Below are 18,651 nucleotides of genomic sequence, written 5' to 3' on the forward strand. Positions count from 1 at the left end.
TAGAAACTTCACCCCTCCAAGACACCATGAAGGATCTATCAGAAAGGTAGGAGTTAAGCCACTGGAGTGCGGTTCCAGAGATGCCCATCTTTCTGAGGGTGGATAGGAGAATCTGGTGATTAACGGTGTCAAAAGCAGCAGACAGGTCCAGCAAAATGAGTACTGAGGATTTTGAAGCTGCTCTTGCCAGTCGCAGGGCTTCAGTAACCGAGAGCAGGGCAGTCTCAGTTGAGTGGCCACTTTTGAAGCCAGATTGGTTGCTGTCCAGGACGTAGTTCTGCACAAGAAACGTAGAGAGAGCTGGTTGAACACAGCTCGTTCAAGTGTCTTTGCAATGAATGGAAGAAGGGATAACGGTCTGTAGTTTTCTAGAAGTGCTGGATTTAGAGATGGTTTCTTCAGCAGTGGGCTTACGAGAGCCTGCTTAAATGCTGAGGGAAATGTTCCAGAGTGAAGGGAGGAGTTGATAATTTGAGTAAGTGAAGGTATAACTGAAGAAGAAATCGCTTGAAGGAGGTGAGTGGGGATCGGATCAAGTGGGCAAGTAGTAGGATGACTGGACAGGATAAGTTTGGAAATGTCCGTCTCTGAGAGTGGAGAGAAGGAGGAGAGAGAGGGTGCATTAGTAGTTGTGAAGTTATCCTCACAACTACTAATGCACCCTCTCTCTCCTCCTTCTCTCCATCCGTTTTGATTCTTTATTGCTCATTCACACTTTACATTAGGGCTTCATTGGTTAACATTAGTTAATTCATTAGTTAACATAAACTGGCAATGAAAAATTCTTCTGAACATTCATTAATCTTACGTATTCCAATATTTAATAACACGTTAAAATCGAAAGTTGCAACTGTGTTATTTAATGAGCTAACATGAACTAAGACTTGTATTTTTTAACAAAGATTAATAACTTCTGTAGCAAATGTAGCTATTGCTTATTGTGAATGTTAATCCATTAACTAAGGTTAACTAATGAGGTTTTATTGTAAAGTGATACCTATTGGTCTTAATAGTGCTTTTGTACTTTAATCTGTGTAAAACGTTTAACTTTATATATATTTTTCTGTATTGCTTTATTGTATTTAAATGTTCAGTTATTTTTGTTATAAGATAAAAAGTTATTAAACCTGTTATACTGTATTATGACCACTTTTTTAAAACTAAATTTCAATACCGTGATAATACCGAATACCGTTATAAAAGCATTTGCAATTAATCACAACATGAAAATTTGATACCGGTATATCCCTAGCCACGCAGCGCAAGCTGACTAGAGCAGATGTGTTTACTTGGTCACGCGACACTAAACAGCGCTGTGAGATCCAGATGTGAAGCAGTTGAATTCAGCGATGAACACAAATGACCCTGTGATTTACACTAGTTCATAGCCAAACAGGAGAAACACTGTGTGCAACGAGACAGTCAGAAGGCTTTTCAATCTACACGTCTGTAAAACTGAGGTTGCTACAATTTTTACAGATGTTACTGTTTTCGATAATGAACAAAAATGTACCTCTGCATCCTAACTCAAGCTACTATCAAATGTGCATTTCTAAGAGACAAAAAAGCGATATTATTATTATTATTATTAATAATAATAATAATATTATCAGGCAACTCAAACCTGTTTCTTGATTTGAAATAATATCACTTATTAGAACATGCAGAAACTAAGAAATTAATTTTTCTATTTAAATATTTATTTTGTTAAGGAAAATTAATGGTCTGGTTTCTAAAACTTTCACTTTGGAGCAAAAATCTGGCATTAAACTTGAAAGAAAAAGATTTGACGTTTATTGTGATAATTATCAATGTGGACTGATATGGAAATAATTTTTTTTTGGCCTGAAGGTACCTTAAGATGGTTGTTCCCAAATGAATACAGCCATGTACATGCAGATGCAGACAAGGAGTTTGCAATTCGAGCTGCTCTGAGACGCTGCAAACACCAGAGTAAAAACACAGTAAATGAACACAGTGAATAATTATGCTATTGTCACAGATGATGCATATCACACTTCTGACAAAACAAAGCACATCAAAACATGCATGCTAACAGGAAAACATGAAAACAGAAAGTCTGGGCTGTACAATAGTTCATGATTTTTGTTATCAAGGGAAATTGAACATTACAACATATAATGTAATGTAAAAATAACTGGTATTGAAAGAAAGTTTACTGTCTGCTTCAAATATTAGCCTGATGCCAAATATATGGTGACCAGAATAATGTGCATCATACTGCAGTAGAGGTGTTGTTACATTTCTGATCGCACTTGTGTAAAACGCATTCATACAGCTGTTGTGATGTGATTTTTCTTCTCGCTCCAGAATGCACAAGCACGTTTTGTGGTATGTTACTACTGAGATTTAGTTTTGGTTTCACTAAACTACTCCAAGTTACTGCAGATGCGGCAATGTGGTTAAAAAAAAAAAAATCCAAGTCCTCACGAACACATCAGAAATCTCAGTCCTTTGATGTCACAGCAGACAACGAAGGCACCAGATCACAGTCAGAGATCCTGTAATTCAATCTGTCTGACCGCTTTAGAGAACATGACCTCTCAGCCACACACACACACACACACTTCCTACAGGACCAGGACTGTAACTGAGCAAGTGCAGAGAACGGAAGGAGCTTGAGGAAGGTCAGAGGCTGTTCTCACTGTGGTCTCCTCACGGACATGTGTGTTGATGACTAGAACCCAAGAACTGGGTATTTGATAAGACACGTGCATGTGTTCCTGCCACAGAAAGCAGAATAAATGTGTAAAGTAACACAATGTTATATATTTGTGAAAAATTAGATTTTTGTTTCCACATTTTTTAACCCTAAACAAATGTTATATTTCAGAGCTTCCATAACCTTATTCATATTTATAAATACTATAAACTATAATATAAACTATAGTATAGTGTTTATATAGCTATAAACACTCAGCAAATGCGTTTTCACAATTATATTCTAATGTCCAGGCCCTGTCCACACACACACAAACACACGTATTATATGACCTTGTACATGAACGCACACACATGCTGTTCTCTTCATTGTATGGCCTATATTATAGTTACTTAAAGGGTTACTCCACCGCAAAATGAAAATTTTGTCAATCACTTACCTCCATGTCGTTCCAAACCCGTAAAAGCTTTGTTTGTCTTCGGAACACAATTTAAGATATTTTGGATGAAAACTGTCCCATAGACTGCCAAATAAACTGCCATCAGTGATTCAACCGTAACTTTATGAAGCAACGAGAATACTTTTTGTACACAAAATAATTCCTCTCCTCTGTGTCTCTCCAAATCAGCGTAGCGCCATTTTGTCAAATCTGAGCAGTACGCAGGCGGCGTACACTCTTCTGTGTCAGCCGCGCTGTGCTGATGCGCTGTTTTCTTTCAAACCAAAGCTTAAATACAGGTAAAAAAATGTATTCTTGTGGCGTGGCTGGTACAGAAGAGCGTACGCCGCCTGCTTACTGCTCAGATTTGCCAAAATGGCGCTTAACAGCCCCATGAAAGCACAAAAAATTTATTAAACTTCATAAAGTTCTTGTGCACTATATTTCAAGTGTTCTGAAGCTAATGTAAACTCTTCTCTCCGCTACAGCTGTCTGTTATCCTCTATTCAGCATTCAAACTGCGTGTCACGTTCAGTTACGACAGTCAAATGCTCAATAACTGAGATTTCAAACTGTTAAAAGAAAAGGCTCCAACTATTGCACAGATACAATACACTACACATCAATATCTCTTCCCTTTCTGCTTTGAACTTTTCTATGCTGTGCGTGTTGCTTCAAGGGATGCGCATAAACGATTTGTGCCGCTCTGTATTGGAGCCATACCCTTTCGTATTTCGTATAATACTTTTACTCAATGAAAGATTATTAATAGTCTTTCTTGTTCTGTTCTATCTATCATATGTTGCTGCCGTCATTACTGTGCTATACATTTAAAATAAATGTCTTTTAATTTATAGTATACATTTATAAATATATTTACTTGTTTTTCATGAATGTATTTCACAACAATACAAAGAGCAATGTCTAACATTTTACCAGATTTAGTCCTACACTTATTCACATTATTTGTTCTCCACTAAATAATGTTGTTTCACTAAATGTTCAGATTTTATGAAATTATTGTGCACTCATGATTCTTCTAGACTAGAGTATCTTTTGCTGCTGAATTATCCACTAACCTTGTTTATAATAGTATTTTTTGTCATAGATTATGATTATATATTTTTTCATTTGTTATTTTTAATTAAAATTAAGTTGTTTATATTTAGTGTATTGTGTTTAACACACAAAAGAGTGATGATCAGGCCAACACACAGACTAATGGAAATTTGTTTTAAAGATGATTTTGAGATGGTTTTGAGTTGGTTCAGTATCGGCACATACTCAGAATTTTTGGTATCAGATTGGATGTGTTCTGAAAAAATGGTATCGTTGCATCCCTAATTATAGAGAAAAATCCCCATCCAGAGCCTTCAATGACACATTTAAACATGACAGGAGATTGAGAAACTGGAGTTTCCGCATGATTCAGCATGTCATTTCTTCCACACCCAGAGCAGACAGTCCCTCTCCGAGCACTGGATCTATGATCCATCTCAGCATCCTCAATTAACCTCAACAGCATCTCCTCCAAAACTCCTCCTGTCTCTGCTGTCACACATTTTAATGGTTACTGTGAATTTCTTCTGTGAATTTTTACTAAAATGGTTATTTTTAAGAAATGGCAAGTGAAAAAAAAACAAACAAACACTGAAACTGATTTAAAGAGCATGAGAATAACTGCAAATATATAATGAATATTTAAGCCTGGTCTTATTGTGCTGCTCTAAACTGCTCAGCGTGGACTCTAAAGCCTTCTACACACATGGATTTTATCAATCCTATAAGATCATTGCTGGTCACACTGTGTGACATGGATCTAATAAACTTGGGTACGACATGCATGTAGGCTGTACCATGATGACACCTAACGACTAGTAGGCTACGACGCACGTTTCTATAGAAGAATAAAACGTCATTAGCATAATGAATCACACTTTGACAATTGTAGTTTTTATGTGTGCTGAAAAAAAGTGGGAGCGGCGAAAGAGGAAGACATTAGAGCTTGAGGTAAGCAGTTTTATGTTTTAGCACCATGAATTCATGTTGATTTCATGTCACATTTTTACTGGTTGGTCAGTAAACTTGGGTCGTAACTGCAAACACATTGTGCGATGAACATGCTGAGTTTCTGACACTGCCAGAAAATTATCGCAGATTATCTTTGGTCGCAAGACCGTGAAAACGACCATCTTTGAACCTCTCTCACTGTACGACATAGGACCACCGATTAGGAGCCACGATCACAGAAATCACAACAATTGTTTCACAATGCCAATCTTTTGTCTGGGACAGCCGAAAATAGTGCAGTGTGTATCGGGCTTAAGTCTGAGGCATTAAGGTGTTCCTGTAAAGCTGCTTTGAAACAAATTGTAATGTGAAAAGTGCTGTACAAATAAAATTGACTTATATAGCGCAGTTGATTTCTTCATGTATCTAGAATGCTCTTTTAATGTGCACTTCATAAAACACATGTGAGGTGTGATCTGTCAGCAATACTCTGTGAAAATGTCTCTACTTGCTCTGTGAGTGCTCCAAAGACTTTATAACAATGCTTTAACCATGTAGAGTTCAGTGTGTCCATGACACCATTTCTATCTTTGTTGGCAGGCTGAAGCGTCTCAGATCTGAGTGACATGTCGGTTCACTACAGGATGGAGTCAGCTGTCATGATAACTTTGTTTGTATTAATATCATGTATGTGGGGCAGAGTCTGATGGGCCATTAGACATGAAGTGTTCTGTGTGAGTGTCACACACACACACACACACACACACACACACACACACACACACACACACACACACACAGACACATTCAAATCATGTGGAAAATCAGCATGTATTTACACAGCACACAAGCCCTGTGTTGCAGATTTAATTTCTTCTACATTTGAAACAGAATACATCCTTTGAAGTCCTCTGAATTATTCAAAATTAAGATGATAATGTGCCTTTTACAATTAAGATGTACCTTGAAGGGAAAGTTTATCCATAAATGAAAATTCTGCCATAATTTACTCAACCTCAAGTTGTTCCAAACAATCGATGACAGCCATTGACTTCCATGGTATTTTTTTCCATACTATTTTCCATGAAATAACTGTAAAGCACACCATGCATGCAGCTCAGTATTTACATTTAGCAGACTCTTTTATCCAAAGCAACTTACAAATGAGGACAATGGAAGCAATCAAAATCAACAAAAGAGCAATGATATACAAGTGTTATGACAAGTCTCATTTGCATGCAATTCTTTCTTTTCTTTTCTTTTTCTTTATTTAAAAGGGGCAACAAATATTTTAGAGAAAATGACCAAAGGGACAAACAACAGACATTTTTCCACTTTTTGTTTTGCTCATGTTCACAGAGGCTGCCAGTATTAGTGGAGGGCACTGTACCACACCAAACTGACATCAAAAACTAGCGGCAAAGAAACTGTGCCAAAAGGATGCATTTAAACATACCACAGAGAATACAGCCAACAACCAACTAGCACATGCTTTCTGCTTCTGCGTGAGAGGAAATAACTCTCCATACCAGCAGATGCCAATAGTCTGTATTTGTCATTAAAAACCGGAAAAGCTGGGACTGCGGATATACAGGCCGACAACTAGGTCAACAGGCTCTCGATGATGGCCTGATATTGGCCGATGGTCAGCTCGGTGTGCCATCAAACTGAATTCCCACAGTGGTGTGTGAGGTCTGACCATCTGATGACTTCTGTAGGAACGCTGAACATCTGCTGGCATGTAATCTGCAGGACAAATCCAGCCGCTTTAATCCTACTGCACACATTAGCACAGAATAGCTTTCTCTAAAGTCATATCAGCACCATGATAAAAGCCAGTCAGACTTCAAAAAGCCTCAACACATGTGAGCGCAAATACTGAGGATTTCTGTTCCTCTTCCTCTTACACTTTAAAAGTAGACATACACTGAGAGACTGGCCTCGTAAAATAGGCCCAATATGTGAACAAATAACCTAAGCAGACGTGTGTGTGTGTGTGTGTGTGTGTGTGTGTGTGTGTGTGTAAACTGATCCTGGTTGAATCATGTTTAGTGTAAACACCATTTGATGATGATATCTTGCATAAAAGATATGGTATTTACAAATGATGAGAGGCGTATCTGCTCTGACGTGTGACTAATGTGTGTTCAAGTGCTACTGTACTTGTAAGGTATAGTTAGGGCCCTATGATTTCCGCGATGAAGAAAACGTGGATGGAATCACGGAATCCACTCACAAAAACAGAATTCACCGTTTAACGCAGAATGTCACAGAATTTGTCAAATTTTTTAATGAATTAATAAAAAGTAGGTCTTTACATTCAAATCAAATCGCGATATGGACTAGTATCTATAACTATTAAGCCGCAAAAGTCGAAATCTGAATATGAATCCTGTATGTTCTGCGTTGTCTCTGTTAATGAATGGCACAGATGCGCGGATTCATTAACAACACACACACACACACGCACACGCACACGCACACACACACACACACACAGAATCACGCGTGACACTCGAAGTGTTTTCAGCGTCTGCCGTCTCTCTAAATGAGGACGTGAACACATGAACAACATCTCCAGAACTACTCTGAGAGTCACTTCATGAGTATTTGACTGTTTGATTTCAGTAAAACTAGCGTCATATCTCATACACAGAACTGTAAAGGTATTCACGGCAACCCGTCAAAATAAAAGTCCTGTTTGATTTGAAGTCTATTTTTCAGTAGAACGTACATATATGTACATACTACATACCTACTACTACTACTACTAAAATTTATTTTAAGGAATAATCACACAACATTTCTTCTCCAGGTTTTAATTTTAATAGTCAATCCCCTTTGTTTGCCAAAAAATGAAGTTTGCTTAATTTTCAATAATTAAAGGATAAATGTAGGATTAATGTTTTTAATGTTTTATTAATGTAAAGGATTAATGTTTTATGCCTTCAATTGATAACCAGAAAAAATTAAATACACAACACAGAATTTCTGAGGGAAAAGAAATTCATAAGGCTACTTTAAGAAAGAAAAAAATTAATCAAGTTAATTAGACTAGAATTTGGTAACAATAAAAAATATGGTAAGGAAAAATATAACATTTCATAGGGCCCTTAACGTAATTTTTGTTAAACTTTTAATAAATTGATGTGAAAATGTATGTTCCATGATTTTAATTTATTAGACATGCTTTTTGATTAATACAATTAGAGAAAAATTAAAATGGAAAAAAACGGAATCCAGAAAAATTTAAACGGAAAAAACGGAATTCGGAAAAAAATAAAACTGATTTCATAGGGCCCTATAATAGTGTACGTTTAGTGCTACAATAACCTGGACTTGGGAAAACACAGACAGCAGATTACAAAATTTATTTTAATTCTTAACTTCATCATAGGCAAAGGGTAAACCATTTCCAGGGGAAACTCATCTTTTTAGGCAAGCAGCAGATATGGGTGTCATGTTATAAAATATTTTAATCTGGTTAATGATGTTGTTTAATCAATTAATATAACTGGAATAAGACTGGTCAAAACAAAGATTGAAATAATTGTTTTTGAAAGAAACCTCATACACACAAGCTGCATTTATTTAACCAAAATACAATAAAAACAGTGATATTGTGAAATGTTACTGATTTGTAATATTGTGCTGATTTGCAGCTCAATTTCAATAAATTGTTATTGATGCTCAATTACTTACTTGAAACTTTAATGAACACAAAGTTTAAAAGAACAGCAATAATTTGAAACATAAATCTTTAGTAATTTTATTATTATAAATGCCTTTACTGTCACATTTGAACAATTTAATGCAACTTTGCTAAATAAAACTATTACATATTTTGTATTTATTGTTTATTTTTAATTATACTTACTTCAAACATTTGAATGATAATGTATCACAATTTTAGATTAAATAAATGCAGACTTGGTTAGCATAAGACACTTCTTTCAAAAACAAAACAAACCAAAAAAGCTTCAATATTCCACACTTATTCCTTATCAAAGCCTTATTCCATACTTATGACAGCTAGTGTATAGGCCTACGTATCATCACATTTTTTTTGTGATTGTTATCAGCTTTATGTAGCTGTAGGCCACTATTTTAATATATATGCATATTATCAGCATTATTTCTCATGAACTACTGTGTAACATTTTATTATCAGCAATGCAACAAAACAAGCAGTCCAAAAATGCTGTGTATTTATAGATTTGTGTAACAGTTGAACATCAGCAATGCAACAAAACAAGCAGTCCAAAAATGCTGTGTATTTATGAGCTCAACACGCTCAAAACAGTGGAGATGATCGTGGACTTCAGGAGAAACCGCCCTGCACTCCCCCCACTCACCATCATGAACAGCACTGTGACTGCAGTGGAGTCATTCAGGTTCCTGGGAACCACCATCTATCAGGACATTCACATTGACTTCATTGTGAAAAAGGCCCAGCAGAGGTTGTACTTCCTTCGCCAGCTGAGGAACTTCAACCTGCCACAGGAGCTGCTGAAACAGTACACTGCTATTACTGAGTCTGTCCTGTGTTCATCCATAACTGTCTGGTTTGGTTCAGCTACCAAATCAGACATCAAGAGACTACAGCGGACAGTCAGGACTGCTGAGAGGATCATTGGTGCCCCTCTGCCCAGCCTCCAACATCTCCAGAGTGAGGAAAAGGGCTAAAAAAAAAAATCACCTTGGGCCCCTCACAACCAACTCTCTCTTCCAGCTGTTGCCTTCTGGTCGTAACTACAGAGCACTGACCACCAGAAAAGCCAGACACAAGAACATTTTTTTTCCCGCAGGCTATATTCAGCCTGAAAAATTAAACTTTCATAATTATACACCGTCCATCACAACTGACATATTTATAAACAGAATACAAAATTTGTACACTTGTAAACTGCACGTTTTGCAAATAACATATCTGCACACTAAGGCAGCAAACATGTCGGCAGTTTAGAAGCATTTAAAAGTGTCCGAAAAAGACACAACAATCATCACAAGCACTGACACCAAGAGACGGTTTAGTACTGCATCGCAGTATGATGCACTGTATGATGATTAAAATCGCAAAATGGCCTTAATCAATTAGTAAATAAACTGCAGAATGGTATCTTTCTAATACAAGCACGAATTGCATGTGTTCAAACAGTGCTGCAAGACCTCACAGCGCCAGGGTTCAAAGTCCAAAGCGCGAGGAAAATCTGCGCTGAAGCAGTGTTACTAATCAGTTGCTCAGTCACATTTTTATGATTTTTTTTTTAAAGGCATGTGACAACGCGATACGTGCGACAAACGTAATTTATAAATCTGCTGTTGTCAACAAAAAACACGGAGGTCTTCCTGCAAGTTTCTGCCAAAATAAAAGCTGAGAAAAAGCAACAACTTCATCAACATTCATAAATGTTAGTATTGTAATTTTTTTTAGTGACGTGACATACAGACAAGATGGTGACCCACACTCAGAATTCGTGCTCTGCATTTAACTCATCCAAAGGGCACACACACAGCAGTGGTATTGCTGGCCCGAGATGCGAACCCACAACCTTAGGGTTAGGAGTCAAACTCTCTAACCACCAGGCCACAACTTCCCCCTTTTACTGTAGTTCTGTAAAATAAAATAAAAAAGAAAACAATAACAACAGCAGCTCTATTAATACATTTATTATAACTTTCACACAGTGTTCAAACTGAGATCTGTAATATTTTCTAATGTTTTAAAATAAGTCTCTTCTGCTCAGCAAGGCTGCATTTATTTGTACAGTAAAAAATACATGCCTGATTCAAGAAGGAGGTCTCAAAAGAGGCCAAAAAATATTATTTTACTAACTTGTTATTTTTTAGTTAAATTGTGCTTTGTTGGTATAATGTCTGCTAGAATGTAAAAAAGGTTCAGTGTTAAGTAAATATTTTTTTAATTGTTTTGTAATTGATTTTTTCTTTGAAAAGCAAGACAAAACTGTAAAAAAAAGCATATTTTGGCAATTTAATGTATGCAATGGTAAAAAAAATAAATAAATTGCAAAATACATGGGGGAAAACAACGTGTTCGTATTCGGCCTTTGGACCAATTTCATTTTGTTTGGCTTTGGCCAAGAATTTTCATTTGGGTGAATCCCTACAGGCAGGTGTATGTTTGTCAGCTTGCCACCTTGATATGAGCTTAATATGCTTAATGTGCATTCAGAAAAGCAGCTGTGAACAAACTTTAGAACTGAAAACAGAATAGCAAAGGAAATACAATCTCTTGTAGATAAAACATTTGAACGCCGTCCGTCTTTTGTTTGGAGGAAACATTAGAAGAAACATCATCCCAATAATGGTGACTTGCACATTATTGAGGACAAAATAGTGCTACTTTTACTTTAAAAATACATAAACAAATGACCAAAGTGAAGAAACTGCCTCAAAAATATAAACAATACACAAAACATACTGCAATCTGCCTTTCAATCAAAAATAATGCAAGTCAGGAATATAATAGATTTTAGAACTGGACTCCAAATCTCTATTGAAACTAGAACTTGTACTGATCTGTGTCCTCAGATGTGTCTGCAGTGACTGAGGTGACATCTCATGGATCATGGGAAGATATGCCCAGTGATATGAAACCACATTCCTCTGGTCACTTTCCAACACAAACAGGAAGTCTTCAATCGCTCTTCCGTCATGTACTGGACTTCTATGCAGCTATCTAAGAAACGCAGCTGTTGTCTCTCCCTAACACACAAAAACCATTTGCTACAACACAGCGCTCATCTCCTAACACTGAGAGCCAAACGTTACATGTCACAGCTTCTAGCTAAAAATACGGTAGAAGATATGGATGTTTTTATAGAACTGAGATTTAGATGTTAGATTTAAGGGTTTATTTCATAAGCTTAGTAAGATGTCTACATAGACGGTTTATGTGGACATGCCTTTTAAGACGCATTGCATTTCACACCAAATGAATACAATTCAACAAGATTAGTGAAAAAACAAAGTATTGATGTATTGATAAAAGTAATCAGTAATATATGTTGTATTGGAGCAAGCACTTTTTGAACTAGAACTCAACAGTTTCTCCTCTCACACTTTAATAAGCATGTGCTCACACTGCAGTTATCACATTTTGGTCATCCCAAATATCTCACACCTCTCCTGATCCAGACACTGAATGCTGCTCTGTACACTGTTAATGTCACTTTGTGCAAAGCAGTCTACCAACACATGAGAACCTCTCCAGCAGCCACTGCTGATGTGCAGAAGCATCATCATCCATCCATGCAGTGTCATGAACTCCAGATACAGCAGGTCGTGGATCTTCTGAGTCATTTCTTCAAGCATGACTGCAATGAACAATAACTTATTTTGATCTAATCATTATAACAATGATAAATCAACAATTAATTCAGCCTTTTCCTCAGTTAAGAGTTGTATTAGGCTATTAGGTGGGACATGAAACTAATTATTATTTTGATAACTGATTAATCTGATGGTTATTTATTTGATTAACCAGCTTTATTAAAAAAAAAAAAAATTTGTTTCAAAATAAATTAATTTTAATCCATTTTTACTAAACTTTTATTCCACATCTTGCCCAAACAATGTGCTATTTGAAGGCAACCAAAAAACTAATAGGCTGGCGAATATAACCTCACTGTAAAAAATGCTGGGTGAAATATGGACAAACCCATCAACTGGGTTGTTTTGACCCGGTGGCTGGGTTAAATGTTTAACCCAACCTTCTGGGTAGTAACACAACCACTGGGTCAAAACAACCCAATAGCTGGGTTGTATAATAATAACAATTGATAATAAAGAAAAACAACTGCACAGACAAAATGTTAACTGATAAAGAGGAGGAACTAACATTCACTAATCCAAATTTATCACATTCACACTATAAACATTTTACATTTATTCAACAACAAAAAACACTTCAGTGTCAATAATGTTGAATAAATATTCAGATCCAGTTATGATGTTATGAGCTAACTTACCTATTAAAGCACTACACATGAGTAGATCAGATAGTATGTGCGTTCCAGCCAATTATTCTTTGATATTATAAGACATCACTGTTTTATTGGATTGGATGAACTGTCTATGTTTTATATTTTGGGGGATTAGGAATTGGATTTGGAGTTTTAAGTTTGCCACTGGAATAACAGACCAAGTTGCTTTGACCAAATATGGCTGCTTCCAAATACTGGCAAGAGAAACAAACCAGCAGTGCAGATCTCCTAAACAGGAGTGAACGTAGGGACATAAATCCAGCACCTGTCACCTGTTCAAACCGACAAATCATAAAAGTGTTATGAATTTCATTGATGATTAACAGACATTAAACATCTGACAGACAGATCGCCTCTGTTAAAAGTACTTGAATATAAATTGATAAACACATGCTCCACATTGAATGCAGAACTGTCATTTTGTCCCACCAGTAAAAGCTCCTCTTGTGTGTGTTGATCTGAGTGTTACTAGCACAGCTCTTCCCCGGGGAAAGACAGAGCACATCCTGTTCCTTCAGAAGAACTCCGCACTACCACCAAGACATTCATACAATTCAACTCTTAAGCCACATCAATCACTACAGGGTTTATCCATTTCTTTGATTTTCTAAAGGACAAAGCAGCGCAAACCAAACTGACTATCCTTTAACCATGAACTATCCTGGTTAAAGGATACTTCATCCAAATATGAAAATCATGTCATCCTTCTTTCACATTTTTTTTTTGTTCCATGGGACACAAAAGGAGCAATTTTAAAGAATGTATTGACGACTCATTTGCATATACTGTAAGTGAAACATAGCTTCAAAATGACACAACATTTTTTTTTTAACTCTTTTCCCGCCATTGAGGAGTTATCTTGTCTTTTAGAAGACAACGCTTCCACACCATTGATTCGTATTTACGTCTTTTCGTGTTTTCATTGTTATACACTCGGGGGCGCTATTACACATCTTCTGAATGAGTACAAAACCTCCCGAACAAAAACACACATGAACAGGACGGAGAAACAAGCGATCTCTAATGTAAACATGCATATTAAAAATAATGAAATCATCAGCAACAGACAGCATATAAATGAAAACTGCATAATATTACACAGTAAAATGTTGATCTAGGAAGTGGTATATGTCTGTGCAAGCTTTGAGGGGGGGTTGTTGGAATCGATTTACTGGATTTATGCTTTGATAATCGTACTGAATATTATCCAGATGTAGTTTTTGATAAAAATTTAAAAAAATATTTTTTTGTTTAAAAGGATAGGACTTGATTTTTATTTTGGTGTATTGCATATTCAAATATTCATACAGCAAAATATACTGGAGGCCATAAAATGTTAGTGAAAATCATCAAAATCGCTGGCGATGGCTGGCAACTTCTTTCAAAAATGCTGGCAGGGAAAGAGTTAAAGAAGTATAATAAAAATACTCTTAATGTCTTTGCATGCTGAACAGACTGAAATGTGCTTTTCTCTCATTGTATTCATATCCTTCCAAATACGGTGCATTTAAACACTTGACATCAATGCAATGACACGTGACATGACCTAACACAACACCACAAGTCTGAATTTGCACCAGTGCCACTGATGGTGGCAGGAAAGATTATAAGTACAATTAAAAAGACTTTTGATCATCTTTAAAACACAAATGAAGATATTTTAATGAATCCTTGTGATTTCTGTCCCTCCATTGAAAGATCAATTCCACCAAAACTTAGACACCACAAACACTTCATAACGACTCCACAGTGATCCAAGTAATCCAAATGCTTCTCCTGAAGAGTCATGATCATTTTCTGTAATGAACAGATTTAATTCAGGCTTTTATTCACATATAAACATTGACTGATCCACATATATGGTGAACAGAAGATCAGATGTGCTTGCTGGATGCGAAGGATTGAGTTAGTTAGGATGAACAGGTCATCATCCGCTCCGTCTCTACACCCTCTCGGACCCCTGAACACAAAGGGGCCCTTCATGTCTCTGAAGCCCACCACAGTTCTGCCCAGTGTGCCTTCAATGGCAGGCTTGTTACGCGATGGGGTGGGAGCAGAGACACACGCTGCTAGCCGCATTGAGCTCGTCTGGAGCATCATTCACATTGCACTGGACTCTGTGTGGGTGTGGGTGTGTGTGTGTGTGTGTGTGTGTGTGTGTGTGTCCTCGATTTTAATAAAGAAGAACACTACAGACATGTCTTGGGATTTCTTGAGAACAATAGCAGGAAACATATGGGCAGACATCTTCTCCGAATAAACCATGAGAGAAGGAATGGTATGTGTTTTAATGTTCTAAGAATATGGTATGAAGCGCACGGTGCAGGTGCTCTCAGGGCGTGTCCAAATCCACTTCTGCTAGTTTAACGTTGAACTTAGACCAGGGGCCAGCTGCATAAACTTAGCCTCTATGTCAAATCAGTGTCTTAAGTACAAGTTTGACCAGCTAGCAGGTAGCCAAAGTGTAATCAGTCTTATTTTTGGATTCAACTTTGGACTAATCTATGCGTTTATGTAACAGAATTTAAAAAATGTGACCAGTCTTGATGACAAAAATAAGCTGACTAACTTTTAAGACTAGTCTTAACCTATATGCAACCGGCCCCTGGTTTTTTTTTGGTCAATGTGGCAGTCTATTTCAGTTGCCTCAAAATAGCAATGCGCCTGAACACACCTCAATTTCAGACCAGCACGCCCATGGGTGCACAAATGGGTGCAAATGCATTTGCTATTTAAACAACGTGGCGCAGGACGTGAAAATGACAACTGCGTCGGGCTGAAACTAGCAAAAAAACATTTGCGTCGCACCTGGTGCCACATTGTCATGACATGATATTGTTAACCATTAAAAAAAAAACATACTGTATTGTATTGTATTTCCTTTATATATGAATTTCTAAGGCGTCTAAATTAACAACATGATCAAAAAATAAATAAATAAATAAATAAAAACTTCCGCAAAAAAAACTGTTTTTGAGCAAATAATAGTATAATTTATGTAGAATTGTAAAAACATCATGGTCTCATAACGTCTTTTTTTGTGAAATCTCTTATAATTTTTAAAGTAAATGTAAGAATAACTTTTAAATTCATATTAATATTTCAAGATGGCCATTTATGTTAAACATGAATGCTCATCAGACATTTTGAGGAACGTTAATCTCTCAAAAATCACTGCATTGCACTGCATCATATGTTTAATCCCTGACAAATAAAACTGCAGAGCATTTAAGTAGTAAAATATATTTTTATTAATAATAAGATAAGATTATTGGGAGATAGAGTAGCAACTAATATTCATATGTATTTTATGTAAGCAGTCATAAAGATCTCATTGATTTACATTCCAAGCTATCAGAATTTCATACTTTCAGCTCTGAAAATTGCTTCATATTTTAACTACATCATACAACATATAAGCCAGATGTATCACATATGACATAAGACACATTCACACTTTTAAAAAATGGTTTTTTTTTTGTTTTTTTTTTAAAGGTTCAATGAACTTTTATATGCCACATTTTCTCACTATTATTACATGTGATGCATTAGTGTTAAAACAGCTAAGTGACCAGATTTTAGCACGCAGAACACTTGGTGTGGCATCCTTTAACCCATTTACTACTTCAGAAATGAATGGGATGTCCAGATAAGAGCCTCTGAGATGTAATTGAACTGAATGCTCTTTCAAGCACCAACACACTGCTGCAAAGAGCAGAAACCACAGCAGCTCACAGACACTAGTGCAACATCTCTGTCATTCCACAGAATAGGGGAGGACGATTAGGTTCAATCCTGGATTAAATCAATAACAATTTCAATAATATCATACAACTGTTTCTTCCTGCAAGTTTCATGTCTTTGTTTAGTCAGCCCCGAGGGCGCATATTCCTCCAACACAACTTCCTCTACCAGAGCACTCTGTACTTCAAACACATCGCAAAAGAAAAGACAGAGCCCAAATGATTCAAACCAACACAGACACATTCCATAAGAAAATATCATTTCTGCAAGCCACACTTGTGAACGGTCTCAACTTCGCAGGGAATATAAACATATGGAATAATCTGACACCCATTTGGAGCGTCTGTGTGTTTATGCATGAATCACAGCAAAACCAGGAGAGGACTAACAGCCCATCTGCACTGGTGACGGTTCGTCCAGTCGCTGTAGGCCGCGTTTCTCCTCAAGTTTTTACAGTTACAGTATCTCAAGGCTTCATTCCTTCCGTGACGTGCGACTGTTACACTTCAGAGTTTACAAAGCTGTAGGCCATCATAATAAACCACTTAAAGGAAAGAACAGACAAAAGTGTTCTTTTAGAATGTACGTTATTTTGAAAGCGCTTTTAACCGTTAAACGCCGTTTCTTCCGTTATAAACTATGCTGCATATTCGCCTGAGGAGGAAAAAAACGTGAACTTTTGTGAACTGAGCTTAAGTCTCCTTTAAACCCTTATTCACAGCTTCTCCAGAATTATCACCAAACCAAGGCGTTTTCTTGAAATCCCACTGTGACCCAAACCTCCTTTTAACGCGTAAATTCAATGTCGTTTTGATGATCATATCTGAGTTTTCAAGATCTTCGCATCGGAAAGAAACTTCCCAACCTTGAAAAAGTTTAGCAGCTTTAGCTCAAGTGCGTCGAATTGGTTTTTAGCTCTTACCTCAGCTTTCTTCGATCACTAGTTGTCCACCTTCGGACAATAACCAATATGTTAACAGTCCCTGTCCCCCGGCAGAAAGTCTGTATTAAGTAAATGCTAGTCTGTAATGTCAGAACAGAAGTGATTTCTGCACCGTTGCTTTGAGGCGCTGTGTTAAACTCCACCCTGCAGTGAGCGCGCACGCACACGCGCACGCACGCACACATCACTGACTCGCCTCAGTCCGCGCAAATTATTTACTCACATTTTGTTTTATACTTCTTTGTAATTACTTTACTACTGTCGGAAAACGACACAATGTAAGAATGTAGGAAATTTAGATCCAAAACGGTAACATTTTTGGTTTATGTTACGACAATATAATATACCTTTCGACAGGTTTTATTAATGTAGAGGCTTAAAGAATTAAAGAGTGTTTTTATTCAGAAGACGGTATTACTTTATTAATATAGCTTTAAATGTTGGGGGCGGAACAAGCATCATGATTATAGCACCATCTTGTGCTGAATATATAGTTTACACCCCAGTAATGAAAACCCTCTACTGTTCTTGATAGGGAAGGAGTAGATAGATACATATATAACGGAGTTACGTGGTTTAATTACAAAATAAATGTAACTGTAATCTGTTACAGTTACTGTGACAAATGTGTGATTAAATTACAGTTACTTCTAAAAATGTTAACGATTACAAAAGGGGTTACATCTGAATATTTTCACACACATACAGATTTGATTGACTTTTGATTTCCTCAAATTGCATTGACTGCTATAAAATATGAGACACCAGTGTTTTAGGAGTTTAGGACACTTATTTGGTAACTGTTTTATTTCTTATTTGGATTTAT

General features: G+C 36.6%; 1 protein-coding gene across 1 annotated transcript in view; it reads right to left on the reverse strand.

The window, feature by feature from the left end:
• tln1 (talin 1) overlaps positions 1-17,979 on the reverse strand; it is an 84,987-nt gene extending 67,008 nt beyond the window's left edge. Inside the window, exon 1 of the mRNA XM_042731971.1 lies at positions 17,805-17,979. The gene's annotated coding sequence lies outside the window, so the exon portion shown is untranslated. The remainder of the gene's footprint in view (positions 1-17,804) is intronic.
• Positions 17,980-18,651: the final 672 nt, after the last annotated feature.

The sequence above is a fragment of the Cyprinus carpio genome, chromosome B10 (genome assembly GCF_018340385.1).
Source record: "Cyprinus carpio isolate SPL01 chromosome B10, ASM1834038v1, whole genome shotgun sequence".
Taxonomy (NCBI): domain Eukaryota; kingdom Metazoa; phylum Chordata; class Actinopteri; order Cypriniformes; family Cyprinidae; genus Cyprinus; species Cyprinus carpio.